The sequence below is a fragment of the Scyliorhinus torazame genome, chromosome 11, assembly GCF_047496885.1.
Source record: "Scyliorhinus torazame isolate Kashiwa2021f chromosome 11, sScyTor2.1, whole genome shotgun sequence".
NCBI classification, from domain to species: domain Eukaryota; kingdom Metazoa; phylum Chordata; class Chondrichthyes; order Carcharhiniformes; family Scyliorhinidae; genus Scyliorhinus; species Scyliorhinus torazame.
Window position 1 is genome coordinate 201,272,341 of NC_092717.1, and position 14,286 is coordinate 201,286,626.

Below are 14,286 nucleotides of genomic sequence, written 5' to 3' on the forward strand. Positions count from 1 at the left end.
GTGTTCCAGCAGCGTTTGCAGGGTAAGGATGAACCTTTCCTATCCATTCTTACGCACCTCCGCATCCTTGCGCAATCTTGCAGCTACGGGCCGACCTCCGACTCCATGATACGCGACCAGATCGTTTTCAGTGTTCAGTCGGACCCCCTACGTCAGCAGCACCTCAAAGTAAAGCAACTCACCCTAGCGACCGCCACCGAGACCTGTGTCTTACATGAAAACGTCATGAGTCGGTAATCCCATGTACAAGTGGCTGAAACGGCGAGGCAAGGTCCCCACGAGGCGGAACGGGTCAAAGTGATCGAACACCTCCAGGGCCTCAGCCTGGATGAGGGCGGCCATTTTGAGTGCTTTTTGCGGATTCCCGCGCTTGTACGCCCCAAACGAGGGGACGGCGACGTTGAGGAATGTAATGCGCAGGCGCGCACCACGCACGACCGCACCGCGCATGCGCGGTGGCGCAGCGAATACGCTGACGTCACTACGTGCGGCAACTGTGGCTCTGCCCATTTAAAGCGACAATGCCCCGCAAAATCTCGACAATGTCTATGATGTGGAAGATTTGGCCACTATGCTGCCTGCTGTCGAGCAGCTCAGCCTGCCAACTCATATCGCTTCAGCCAACCTCGCAGGAATGTTCGGGCAATTCAACCCACGGTCACCGAGTCCGATGCGGACCTCCCACTCAGCAGTGACACCGAGCACCCGAAGGCGCCTTTTTGAGTCGGTGTCGTGACGAAAAACAGGCTGTCCCCGAAGCAAAGACACCAGCCGCTGTCGGTATACAGCATCGATCCAGACGATGTTCAAAGAGTTCACTCTCTCTCTCCTGATGACCGCACGCCTTCCAGGACGCTGACTTCAGGGCACAACTCGACGCCATCATCGACCAGCACCGCGTCATCTTCGAAGGCATGGGCACGCTCCCATATACTTACATGATCATACTCAAACAGAACGCCACGCCTGTGGTGCATGCACCTCCCAGCACCCCTCAGGGACCGCCTCAAGCAGCAGCTGCAGGACCTCCAAGACCAAGGAGCGATATCCAGAGTTACGGAACCAACCGACTGGGTCAGTTCCATGGTATGTGTAAAAAAGCCTTCCGTCGAGCTGAGAATTTGCATTGATCCCAAGGATCTAAATCGCAATATCATGAGGGACCATTATCCAATCCCCAAGCGCGAAGAGATCACAAGCGAGATGACTCGCGCCAAGCTCTTCACCAAACTCGATGCCTCGAAAGGATTCTGGCAAATCCAGCTCGATAAATCCAGCAGGAAACTGTGTACCTTTTGGCAGATATTGTTACAACAGGATGCCGTTTGGGATCATATCGGCTTCAGAAGTGTTCCACAGGATCATGGAACAAATGATGGAAGACATTGAATGGTGTTCGCATTTATGTCGACGACATAATCATTTGGTCCACCACCCCGCAGGAGCATGTCAGTCGCCTCCAGCGTGTGTTCAAACGCATACGGGAGCAGGGCCTCTGCCTCAACAGAGCCAAATGTTCCTTTGGTCAGACCGAACTCAAGTTCCTCGGGGACCACATCACCCAGTTGGGTGTGCGGCCGGATGCGGACAAGGTGGCTGCTATCACAGCCATGAAAACGGCAGAGGACAAGAAGGCAGTCCTCCGATTTCTGGGCATGTCAACTTCCTAGGGAAGTTCATCCCCAACCTCGCCTCTCATACCACGGCTCTCAGGAACCTGGTCAGGAAGATGACAGACTTCCAATGGCTTCCTGCCCACGAGCGTGAATGGAGAGAACTCAAAACCAAACTCACCACGGCCCCGGTCTTAGCTTTTTTTTGATCCAGCGAAAGAGACAACAATTTCGACTGATGCCAGCCAATCTGGCATTGGGGCAGTGCTCCTGCAACGCGATGAGGCCCCACCATGGGCAAATGCATCACGCGCCATGACCCCCACGGAACAGCGCTACGCGCAGATAGAAAAGGAGTGCCTGGGCCTTTTGACCGGTGTCGTCAAGTTTCACGATTATGTGTACGGCCTTCCTCAATTCACCGTCGAGACCGACCATCGCCCGCTGGTCAATATAATACAGAAAGACTTGAACGACATGACGGCTCGCCTCCAGCGTATTCTGCTCAAGCTCACACAACATACAACACCGCAGCCAATCACCAGTGAGAGCACACGCACTATAAAGACAGGGGGCATCAGAGTTCCCGCTCATTCGAGTTGCAGCTAGCTAGGAGGACAGAGCTCACAGCCTGCCACACAGACATTCACCATGTGCTGAGTGCATCGACTGGTTAGGACAAGGCAAAGGTCTTTAGTTAAAACTAGTATCGTATTAACCCACAGTCTAAGTAAGTTTAAACAGTTAATGATTCAATAAAATAGTGTTGCACTATTTCAAGTGTTGGTGACCTATATGTGATCCAGAACACCCAACACATCATAGGAGAGCATTCCAGGAGAAACATCAGACATACCGAAAAATGTGGTGTCATCCTGGTGAAACTACAACATGAGACTACTTGAGTGCCAAACAGCATAAGCAGCAAGAAATAGATAGACCTATGCAATTGCACAAGAAACACATCAGATCTAAGCTCTGTAGTCCTGCCACATTCAGCCGTGATTGGTGGTGAACAATTAAACAACTCATTGGAGGAGGAAGCTCCACAAATATCCCCAACCTCAATGATGGAGGAGAGCCCAGCATATATGTGCAAAAAACAAGGCTGAGGTATTCGCGACAATCGTCAGCCCGAAGTGCTGAGTGGATGATCCATCTCGGTCTCCTCCGGTGGTCCCCAGGATCACAGATGTCAGTCTTCAGCCAATACAATTCACTCCACCTGATATCAAGAAACAGCTGAAGGCACTGGATACTCCAAAGGCGATGGGCCCTGACAGTATTCCTGCAATAGTACTGAAGACGTGTGTTCCAGAACCTGCTGCACTCCAAGCCAAGCTGTTCCAGTACAGCTACAACATTGACATCTACCCGGCATCTAATTTTGTGGAAAATTGCCTAGGTGTATCCTGTACACAAGAAACAGGACAAATCCAACCCAGCCAATTACTGCCCTATCAGTCTACTCTCTAGCATCAGCAAAGTGATGGAAGGAGTCATCAACAGTGCTGTCAAGCGGCATTTACTCACCAATAACCTGCTCACGGATGCTCAGTTTGGGTTCTACCAGGGTCACTCAGCTCCTGACCTCATTACAGCCTTGGTTCAAACATGGACAAAAGAGCTTAATGCCAGAGGTAAGGTATGAGTGACTGCCCTTGACATCAAGGCAGCATTTGACCGAGTATGGGATCAAGGAGCCCTCGCTAAACTGGAGTCAATGGGAATCAGGGGGAAAATTCTCTTCTGGTTGGAGTCATACCTGGCACAAAGGAAGATGGCTGTGGTAATTGGAGATCAATCACAGGATCATGGAACAAATGATGGAAGACATTGAATGGTGTTCGCATTTATGTCGACGACATAATCATTTGGTCCATCACCCCGCAGGAGCATGTCAGTCGCCTCCAGCGCGTGTTCAAACGCATACGGGAGCAGGGCCTACGCCTCAACAGAGCCAGTCCCAGGAGATCACTGCAGGAGTTCCTCAGGGTAGTGTCCTAGGCCCAAACATCTTCAGCTGCTTCATCAATGATCTCCCTTCCATCATAAGGTCAGAAGTGGGGATGTTTGAGGATGTCTGCACAATGTTCAGCACCATTCGTGACTCCTCAGATAATGAAGCAGTCCATGTCCAAATGCAGCAAGATGTGGTCAATATTCAGACTTGGGCTGACAAGTGGCAAGTTACATTCGCGTCACACAAGTGCCAGGCAATGACCATCTCCTACAAGAGAGGATCTAACCACCACCCCTTGACATTCAATAGCATTACCATCACTGAATCCCCCACAATCAACATCCTGGGGGCTACCATTGATCAGAGACTGAACTGGACTAGCCACATTAATACTGTGACTACCAAGGCAGGTCAAAGGCTAGGAATCCTATGGCGAGCAACTCACCTGCTGACCCCCCCAAAGCCTGTCCACCATCAACCATGCACAAGTCAGGAGTGTAACGGAATACTCTCCACTTTCCTAGATGAGTGCAGCTCCAACAACACTCAAGAAGCTCAACACCATCCAGGACAAAGAAGCCCGCTTGATTTCTCCCCCTTCCACAAACATTCAGACACTCTACCACCGACAAACAGTGGCAGCCATCTGGGATGGCCCCGTCCCGATTACAAAATGGACACCCGCAAAGAATGCAGGGAAAATTAGACAATGCGAAGAAACAAGCAGGTGCAAGCTCTGTCTGTTGATTAGAATCTTAAACTCTCAGAGGGGACAGAAACTACCAAACAACTTACATACTAATGAGCCATCTCCGGGGACAAAAGGGAAACAAAAGATACACAATGTTAGGACCGACTCCCCGGCGCCAGAAGAAGCTAAGACAAAGCTGACTGACAGTTACCAGGAAACGCCCAGCGATCAGGGAACCACCCCTCTATTGGAGGAAAATCGATACAGATGATCGGGAAAGACCCATAGTTGAGGCCAAGTTCAAGGCCCGCCCAAAAGCGCGCAAAGCCCTTTTTAGTATAAAAGGTATCTCCCAAGGGAGAATGCCCTCCTTTGGCTTTGGCTCTCACTGAAGAGAGAGACCTGCCTCGCAGCTGCACAAGACCAAGTAAGTCCCAAGTCAACGCTCCTAGTTGCTACCCTGTAAACAGCTCAACCCAGCAGCCTCAGATCCGAGCAACGGCCATTGTTCCTGACTGAGTGGGCACCCGAAGCTAAGTATAGGCTTTAGTAATAGTGGTAGTTTAGTTTGTAGAGTTTATGCATGAGTAGATTTGACTGTGTGTAAATAAATGAGCATTGCTTTTGCACTTACTAACTGGTGTATCGAGTCATTGATCAGTATTCGGTTCTGAACCCTGTGTCGGTGTTGAAAGATACCTAGCGACTCTTGAGCAAATGTGATTAAACAGAGCCAAATTAAGAGCCAACCAAAAGTTAGCAACAGTACCATCTACAAGATGCACGGCAGTCACTCACCAAGGTTTATTAGACAACAACTTCCAAACCCACAATCAGTACCATCAAGAAGGACAAGAGAAGCTTATACCTGGGAAACTCACCATCTGTAGGTTCCCCTCCAAGTCACTCACCTCCCTGACTTGGAAATATATGCCATTCCTTCACTCGCGCTGGGCAACATCCTGGAACTCCATCCCTCACAGCACAGTGGATGTACCTACAACTCAAGGACTGCAGCAGTTCAAGAAGGCAACTGACCACCACCTTCTGAAGGGCAACAAGTGATGGGCAATAAATGGTGGCTGAACCAGCGACATCCTTTATCACAGAATTTACAGTGCAGAAGGAGGCCATTCGGCCCGTCGAGTCTGCACCGGCTCTTGGAAAGAGTACCCTACCCAAGGTCAACACCTCCACCCTATCCCCATAACCCAGTAACCCCACCCAACACTAAGGGCAATTTTGGACACTAAGGGCAATTTATCATGGCCAATCCACCTAACCTGCACATCTTTGGACTGTGGGAGGAAACTGGAGCACCCGGAGGAAACTCATGCAGGCACGGGGAGAACGTGCAGACTCTGCACAGACAGAGACCCAAGCCGAGAATCGTACCTGGGACCCTGGAGCTGTGAAGCAATTGTGCTATCCACAATGCTACCGTGCTGCCCCTGCTTAAATGAATTAAAAATATAATTTTAAAACTTTTGAAATGTCGGTACTGTTTCTTTGACTGCATTGAAGCACCTCAAGAATGCAACATGGTGAGTGTAGAAAACCTGAATATTTTTGCACTTTGTGTAATTTTCAAATATTTGCAATGTTTTTTCAGAAATTTTACAAATAAAGTATATTTTTGCAAAACAAATTAACAGCCCTTTTCTCAAAAAAAGGTAATAACCATTTTTGGCTTTTTGGCTAAGATCAAGCATTGGACAAGCCTTTTGGGAGAGTTTGGCGGGGCATTTCCATCAGTTTTTTGGGTGAGATCCAGATCTGGATTCTCCCACACTTAAGTCAATTTTTAAAATAATAATAATCTTTACTGTCACAAGTAGGCTTACATTAACATTGCAATGAAGTTACTGTGAAAAGCCCCAAGTTGCCACATTCTGGCGCCTGTTCGGGTACACAGAGGGGGAATTCAGAATGTCCAAGTTACCTAACAGTACGGGCGGGATTCTCTAAAAATGGGGCTATGTCCCTAGGCCGGTGGGAAAACCTGCGCCAACGACTCCGGTGTCAACGGTCCCCGAAAGTGAGGAATTCTCACCTTTCTAGGGGGCTAGATTGCTGCCGGAGTCGTCCTCACAGCTCCAGCCGGCGGCGAAGGGCCAGCACGAGTTCGCGCAGACGCGGAATGGCCGGCTTATTTCCACATATGCGCGGGGTTTCCCTTCTCCGCGCCGGCCCCCGGGCAATATGGCGGTGTCCTACAGGGGCCCGGCACGGAGGAAAGAAAGCTCCCATGGAACCAGCCCACCCGCAGATTGGTAGGTCCCCCCCTCCCCCTCCCCCCTTCCCCGGACCGTCCCCGCACACTTATCTGCCAGGTCCCGCCGTGTGTGAGGTGAGTAATCCACGCTTGCGGGACTGGGCAAAACTTGACGGCCACTCGGCCCATCGGGGCCCGGAGAATCTCCGGAGGGGCGGCTTTCAATGGCCCCGACCGGCGTGGCGGGAATACCGCTGGCACACGAAAAACGGAGCCGGAGAATAGGGCAGCCGGCGTCGGGGTGGCGGGGCGGGTTTCCCGCCAACCCACAGGGATTCTCCGACCCAACGTAGGGTCGGAGAATCCTGGACTACGTCTTTCGGGACGCGTGAAAGTAAACCGGAGCACCCGGAGGAAACCCACGCAGACACTGGGAGAACGTGCAGACTCCACACAGACAGTGACCCAAACCGGGAATCGAACCTGGGATCCTGGAGCTGTGAAGCAACAGTGCTACCCACTGTGCTACCATGCTGCCCCTTGGGGCCTTGGAGAGTTTCTCCCCACTCTAGTCCACATTTAGAAATTCTTTCAACAGTGGGGAGCTGACGCGCTGGCGAGACCAGCTCCTCAGAGATTGGGACACGTTTTGAAAGGGTACCTTGATCTTAAGTGAGCTTGAGTATCCCCCAAGTCCCCACCCATGGACAATGCCAGCCCCCCACAGACATGGGCATTAACTCTCACCCCCAAGTGTGGTCACACTGAGGAAGTACATGTTGAGGTCAGTGGAGGGGAGGGGCCCTTTGAAGTCCATGCTGAGCCGCTCAAAGGGGCAGGAGGCCGTCACCCGGTGCGCTCGATCTGGCCGGTAGAAGTGCGGCTTGCACTCTGTGCAGACTTGGCAGTCTCTGGTTACGGTCCTGATCTCCTCAATGGAGGAGGGCAGGTTGCGGGCCTTGACAAAATGGAAGAACCGGGTGACCCCCGGGTGGCAGAGGTCATAGTGGAGAGCCCGAAGATGGTCCACATGTGCGCTGGCACATGTACCGCGGGATAATGCATCAGGGGGCTCATTGAGCTTCCCCGGGCGATACAAGATCTCATTGTTATCGGTGGAGAGCTCAATCCTTCACCTCAGAATCTTGTCGTTCTTGATCTTGCCCCGCTGCGTGTTATTAAACATGAAGGCAACCGACCATTGGTCAGTGAGGAGAGTGAATCTCCTGCCGGCCAGGTAATGCCTCCAATGTCGCACAGCTTCCACAATGGCTTGGTCCTCCTTTCCGACAGAGGAGTGCCGAATGTCGGAGGCATGAAAAGTGCTAGAAAAGAAAGCCACGGATCTGCCCGTCTGGTTGAGGGTGGCGGCCAGAGCTACGTCTGATTCCATCGCTCTCCAGCTGAAAGCTCCCCATGAAAGAAAAACTGTTCTGACTCAGTCCAAATTCACCAGGATGACCACCTCACCTTCTGCAATGCTGCCTTAACCTGTTGTGAATATGAAGGCAAGTGTTCTCATTCACTGTAGAGTTAATGGAAAAGGTACCATTTAATCTAATGAAATGGTAAATTAATGAGTATGCGTGACATGCTAATATACTGCGAATAGGTCTGCGCTACTTGCCACTGGAAAAGTTAATCCACTTTCAACTGCTTAATTCCCTACTTCTTGCCATCGGGAAGCTGACATTCCGTCACCCCCACAATGAAGTGCATCCGCACGCCTCATTTCCCACTACCAGTAGCAGCACAAGACTCCGGCCAATGTCTCAGGTCATTGACCTTCCATTAGAACTGGGAAAAGTCAGAACTATATTGGGATTTGAGCAATGAGTGGGTGGGACAAGAACAAAGGAAAGTCTGTGATAGCGTGGAAGAGAGGAGAATTAGTCTTACAGAGCCAAAGGAAATGGTGATGGGGAAAGAAAAAAAACAAAGAGACAAAAGATATGCCGAGAAGCAGTCACGTATTCGCAACTCGGGCACTGCCTGCAAGGTAGGTCGAGGTGAAGGCACAAGGACATTTTGAAGGCAAACGTCAGGAAATGTGGTAGGTCCACCACTAACTTGGATATAAATGCACAAGAGAGAACGAGCTACGGAGCAATCTCAAGTAGCGGCATTGCTTCCCTCAAACAGCAAAGACTGCAGGTAGCGAAGGACAATAGCCAAACTAGAAAGTCCAGGCAGTCTCACACAAGACTGAGAATTCTTCCTTACCCGCACTGTTGGAGGCTGTGCAGGTCTGCAGTTGGGTTTCACAGATATGTTAAAACACACAACCGATGATTCAACGCGTACAAGAAATGGTCATCTTTGATAGTGAAGGAAAACGAACTATACAATGCCAAGTTCCTTATTCTGCGTGTATCTGATCTCTAAAGAACCATGGTGGAATTTGTATCATCCACTATAATAATCTTTATTATTGTCCCAAGCAGGCTTACATTAACTGCAATGAAGTTACTGTGAAAATCCCCTAGTCGCCACATTCTGGCGCCTGTTCGGGTACACGGAGGGAGAATTCAGAATGTCCAATTCAACTATATCAGCATCATGACTCCTGATTCAAAATCATGTATCAGGGTGACTGTATAGTGATGAAAGTTATCTCCTGCAGTCAATGTTTATAAGGCTTCCACAGAGGGAGACAAACACCAACAGATTAAGGCTCATTGCGTGACAAGAAGTGTCACAGACCAGGGGCATCATTCTCCGCCGGCGGGAGTCTCCGTTTTGCCGGCACCCGGGGGTTTCCCGACGGCGTGGGGCTGCCCCACAATGGGAAACCCCATTGACCGGCCGGTGTTACGGAGACTCCCGCCGGCCGGTCGGGGCAGAAATGTGGCGGGGCGGGTAGGAGAATTTCGCCCCAGACTACAGCCAAATCTCATTTTAGGTGCCTGGGGAAATCTGGTGGATTCCACGCTACAACGGTTTGTATTTCCAGATCACTATTATTTGCTGTGTACTATATATCATTGCAATGGAGAAAGTATTGTGGGTTCCAGAAGGTGAAGTAGATGATGAAGACAGAATGGAAATACCTCTGTCTCCACAAAGTGAGAACATAGAACATAGAAAAATACAGCACAGAACAGGCCCTTCGGCCCACGATGTTGTGCCGAACCTTTGTCCTAGATTAATCATAGATTATCATTGAATTTACAGTGCAGAAGGAGGCCATTCGGCCCATTGAGTCTGCACCGGCTCTTGGAAAGAGCACCCTACCCATAGTCAGCACCTCCACCCAACACTAAGGGCAATTTTGGACACTAAGGGCAATTTATCATGGCCAATCCACCTAACCTGCACATCTTTGGACTGTGGGAGGAAACCGGAGCACCCGGAGGAAACCCACGCAGACATGGGGAGGATGTGCAGACTCTGCACAGACAGTGACCCAAGCCGGAATCGAACCTGGGACACTGGAGCTGTGAAGCAATTGTCCCCTTGTAATAAGACCATAAGACCATAAGACATAGGAGCGGAAGTAAGGCCATTCGGCCCATCGAGTCCACTCCACCATTCAATCATGGCTGATTTCAACTCCATTTACCCGCTCTCTCTCCATAGCCTTTAATTCCTCGAGAAATCAAGAATTTATCAACTTCTGTCTTAAAGACACTCAACGTCCCGGCCTCCACCGCCCTCTGTGGCAATGAATTCCACAGACCCACCACTCTCTGGCTGAAGAAATTTCTCCTCATCTCTGTTCTAAAGTGACTCCCTTTTATTCTAAGGCTGTGCCCTCGGGTCCTAGTCTCCCCTGCTAATGGAAACAACTTCCCTACATCCACCCTATCTAAGCCATTCATTATCTTGTAAGTTTCTATTAGATCTCCCCTCAACCCCCTAAACTCCAATGAATATAATCCCAGGATCCTCAGACGTTCCCCTGATCATCTTATAAACCTCTATCAAGTCGCCCCTCGCCCCTCATCCTTCTCCGTATGGAGAGGACAGGGAATAAGAATGACCACCAGAGAGAGAAAAGATGACAACACTTACAGCAGTGTTTTCAATTACTTGAATTCGAAAAAAGACATTTCAGACCATTTGCTTCTTAATCCAATGGCACAAGGTTCTTCAATGCCAAATACCTTTGCCTATCTCTTTCATTGGCAGAATGTTATGCTCCTCTCTTCCCCTGGCAGATTATGAGGCGGGGGTTTTGGGGAGGGGGGGGGTGGGGGGGGGGAGCGGGTAGATGAGCAGCGTGAAATTGCATGGATTGAATTCCCTTTGGGTTCCCGCCCACCCCGACATGGTAGCAATTTAATGCTGGGGTGGGCAGGGCCTCAGACAGGAAGCCCTCCATTTAAGTTCCTTCAGTGGCCACCACTTAAGGATCTTCTCCTGCCCAGCCTCAATTTTTAGGTCGATCTCGGGTTGTAAGGGCCTGGATGCCTCAATCAGAAGCTCCCTAACCCCATCCCAGAACCTCCCGCCCCCTCGCAAACCACAAGACTTTCCCTCCCCTTCCTGCCTTGAGACCCCTGCCACATAGCTGTCCTCTGGGTTCTGGGACTTAGTGCCATGCAGTTCCTGCAGTGCCTCTTCCTGGAGGGATGGGAGGGCTGCCGGCCAATCAAAATGGCTGGCTGTTTTCTAAGATGGGAATTCCTCCCGAGCGGAGGGGGGAGAAGTCTTGCTTTTTGCCATCAATGTTTGTTAGAGTGTTGTGGCTGGTGGTGTTGGCCAAGCAACCGCCATCCAGATTCAGGCCCAGAAGACAGAAAGTATTTTTTCCTGATAATGTCTAACTCCTAACAACTGGCAAGCATATTTACGGAAATAGACATAGATTTACCAGCATTAAATGTTGCCAGAAAATCCATACACCTGATTGGGAATTAGTGATTAAACAGCTCTTTTAACAAAGTCTTGATTTGCTACATCCACAAGATGCTTCCTTTGACAAAGGTGAAAGGTTTCAGATGAGTAACACAAAGAAGACATTTAATTCCAATACGTGTTGTCATAATTTACACATCAGTATATGATGGTGCAGAGACACACACTGACTGACACACTGCAAGACCAATCAACACACACAACACAGCAGCCAATCACCAGAGGGCACTAGTTGTCCCGCTCATTCGGGATGCAGCCTCTGAGACAGACAGAGCCCGCAGTCAGTAGCACAAACATCCACCATGTGCTAGCAGGATAGGCTGGTCAGGTTAGGCATAGGTCTTCAGTCAATCTAACAGTGTCGACCCACAGTGCAAGTGTCGACCCACAGTGCAAGTATGTTTAACAGCTCTTAGTTAAATAAAATAGAGTTGTACTATTACAAGTGTTGGTAGCCTGTTTATGTTACTGCTAAGGTAAACGCAGTCTCCACAGATCCAGAGTGCCCAACACATCATGGTACCAGTATGTGATGCCAGAGTTTAATAGACTTACCTTCAAGTGATCTGCCTTCGACCAGCAATCAGCCATCCGATAGTATGGACAGCGTCCGCCCTCCCCCGCCACTCCGCATCACCGGCTACCTCGGTGTGAACTGGAAAATCTTTAAACAACGATTCCAGCTATACCTCAAAGCTACAGACCTGGAAGCTACTTCAGACGCCAGGAAGATTGCTCTCTTCCTTTCCACGGCCGGGGACCACGCCATCCATATCTTCAACTCTCTCACTTTCGCTGAAGGTGAAAACAAGTCCAAGTTCAAGACAGTCCTGCTCAAATTCGACAGTCAATGTGACATCGAGGCAAATGAAAGTTTTGAGCGCTATGACTTTCAACAGCGTCTGCAGGGTAAGGATAAACCTTTTCAATCTTTCCTCACCCACCTTCGCATCCTTGCGCAGTCCTGTAATTACGGCTCCACGTCCGACTCGATGATCCATGACCACATCGTTTTTGGTGTGCAATCGGACCCCCTACGCCAGCAGCTCCTCAAGGTTAAACAGCTCACCCTTGCGATAGCCATCGAGACCTGCGTTCTGCATGAACACGACACTAACCGATACTCACACATTCAAGCGGCTGAAACGGCGTGGCAAGGTCCCCACGAGGCAGAGCGGGTGCAAGCCATTTAACAACTCCAGGGACTAAGCCTGGATGAGGGCGGCCATTTCGCGCTCTTTTCGCGGGCTCCCACGCATGCGCGCACTGACCGAGGGGACGGCGAGGCCGAAGACAGCACTGCGCAGGCGCGCATGCGCGGTGGCGTACCGAACGTTCTGACATCATGACGTACGGCAACTGTGGTTCCGCCCACTTAAAGCGGCAATGTCCTGCTGTCTCCAATGTGGCAAGCTTGGCCACTAGGCAGCCCTATGCAGGTCTGCTCAACCTACTACCTCTCGTCGCTCCAACCAGCCACGCAGGGATGTCCGAACCATCCAGTCACCGGTCACCGATTCCGACTTGATTCCGGACCTTGACACCGAGGACCCTAAAGCACCATTTTGGGTGGGCATCATCACCAAACACAAGACGCTCCAGAAGACAAAAGCCAAGTCTCTCTCAATATTCAGCATTGATCCGGACGACGAGTGGTGTGCCACCCCCACGGTCAACCGATCATGCATCCGATTCCGCCTGGACACCGGCGCTTCAGCGAACCTCATTACGCGGTCTGACCTCGAATGCCTCCATGTCAAGCCTACCATCCTGTCATCGCCTGCCAGCTTCTGGACTCTAATGGTAATGCCATTGCTGCCAGTGGCTCTTGCCAGCTTGAAGTGTCGCACCGGTCATTAAAAGCTCATCTGCCATTCAAAATAATGGGATCCAGGAAAGCCTCCCTGCTTGGTGCTCAGGCGTGCAAACTTCTAAACCTTGTCCAAAGGGTTCACTCCCTGTCACCCGCTGACGCTTCCGCATCTCAGGACGCTGACTTTCGGACACAGCTGAACGCCATCATCACCCGATACCATGGTGTGTTCGAGGGCATGTGCACACTCCCATACACTTATAAAATCTTGTTAAAACCAAATGCCACGCCTGTGGTGCACGCACCTCGCAGGGTACCAGCACCCCTCAAGGACCGCCTCAAGCAGCAGCTGCAGGACCTCCAGGATCAGGGAGTAATTTTGAAAGTTACAGAACCGACTGACTGGGTCAGCTCTATGGTGTGCGTGAAAAAACCATCTGGCGAATTACGCATATGTATTGACCCCAAGGACCTCAACCGCAATATTATGAGAAAACACTATCCCATTCCAAAGCGCGAAGAACTCACCTGCGAGATGGCTCGTGCTAAATTTTTCACCAAGCTAGATGCATCCAAGGGGTTTTGGCAGATCCAACTCGACGCATCCAGTCGGAAGCTCTGCACCTTTAACACCCCATTTGGCCGTTATTGCTACAACCGGATGCCGTTTGGCATCATCTCTGCATCGGAAGTGTTCCACAGAATAATGGAGCAGATGATGGAAGGTATCAAAGGGGTTCGCGTATATGTGGACGACATCATCGTCTGGTCTACCACCCCGCAGGAGCACATTGATCGCCTCCAACGCGTCTTCCGACGAATCCATGAGCATGGCCTCCGCCTCAACAGGGCCAAATGCTCCTTTGGTCAAACAGAATTTAAATTCCTCGGAGACCACATTTCACAGTTTTGCGTGCAGCCGGATGCTGACAAGGTATCTGCCATTAAGGCCATGAAGACACCGGAGGACAAGAAGGCGGTCCTCCGCTTCCTGGGCATGGTCAATTTCCTGGGGAAATTCATCCCTAACCTCACCTTACACACCACAGCTCTCAGGAACCTGGTTAAGAAGACGACCGAGTTCCAATGGCTCCCCGCCCACGAACAAGAATGGCGGGAACTCAGGGCGAA